Raw genomic sequence first — 1,500 nt, forward strand, 5'->3', positions numbered from 1 at the left:
GATATTTACTGCCCAGCAGTCGGGCGCGACAAAGCATGGCCAACATTATAACCAAAGAACTACGAATGATTCTCTTTGCTCTTTGCCTTCGTAAACTGCAGACGGATGATGATTTGTTTCGATCGGACTCGGACTGTCACTCTGAGGTGCAACGGCTCAGCTTCTAGCTAGCTAATGGTGTTTTGCTATGTTGGTGTGGTGTGTTATTCGGTTCGGCTAGATTTTATTTTGTACCTTCCCGTCTGTCCTGTATATATCATTTATGCGGAACGTGTGTGTGTGTGTGTATGTGTCAGTGAATGTGGACAAAAGTAGCGCAGCAGCTTAGATTCGAGGCGGATTACTGCATTCTGTTTGTTTTATCGAACCCGTTACACCGACCCGTTGTAAACACGCGTTCGGAATGTTTACATTTCAGGTTTGCAATTAAATTGCCCCTGTTTGAAGAGGCATATTTCGCTACTATTATTGTTGCTGTGCGGCTCAAGTAGATGTTGACTCACGTTACCTTCCCAACCCGGTATGCAACGTATTTTGCGAGTATTTGATATAAATCAATTCGTTTGAATGAGATCCGGCACCGAGTACGATTTATTTTCCTTCTCGTGCGGACCAGTCTTACTTTCGCCCGTCGATATTCGCGTAACGTGTATGTGGCTGAAGCTGTCCATTTCGTTCGAACGAGAAACCTCTTGAACACGCTGCTTAAACGTACTCTTACGGCTTCCCTGAGAGAGATAGAGGAGTGAGTCTGACTTGCTGCATGTTTGTTGGTTATAAGATTCAAAAGCTAGCCTATGTAAATGTGCGAAATGGAGGATGAAATTCCAAGCCAAGTGTGATGTTTTGCAGGTATTAAACCAAGGGACTTGATGAAGCGAAAAACCAAGCATTTCTTACTGTGGTAAACTGAGAAATGAACTCTTCCGTTTAAATCGGACATCTGTCATGGATCGTTCCACCGTTCGCTATACCCTAAACATTAAATAACAATACTACTATGCTGCCCTTCCTGTACGCGCGTACTAATACTAAACACCAGCCCCGGATGACTTACTTCCCTCACGGGACACTGGTTCGAAAAAGCACATAAACACACAGAGACAGTCCACCGGGCTGCGCGTGAGAACGCTGAGAGTTTTGATAAGTAATTTGTTGGTTTTTATTTACTGTTTTTTTTTTTCACTAGTGTACCTGACTACCCTGTCACTGTTTGTATCCTAAGCAACACACCAGGCTGCTGCTGCTGCCGCCAGTATATGTGTTGCCACGCTAACAAACGGGTTGGTTTTTTATCTTGAGTGGTTTTCGATGCTCGATTGCTTCGATTGGTTTAACATTCGTATCGTATCGATTTCCTTTTCCCAGCTGTTCGGTACACCGATACATCCAGCTACAATACGGCAGCAGCGAAAACAATATCAGCCTTGCTGCCGGAAGCTATGCAAACGCAAAGCTAGCAGAAGGACAAAAACTAACACCCCCCCAGTCCCAGGCGCC

The sequence above is a fragment of the Anopheles maculipalpis genome, chromosome 2RL (genome assembly GCF_943734695.1).
Source record: "Anopheles maculipalpis chromosome 2RL, idAnoMacuDA_375_x, whole genome shotgun sequence".
Classification (NCBI taxonomy): domain Eukaryota; kingdom Metazoa; phylum Arthropoda; class Insecta; order Diptera; family Culicidae; genus Anopheles; species Anopheles maculipalpis.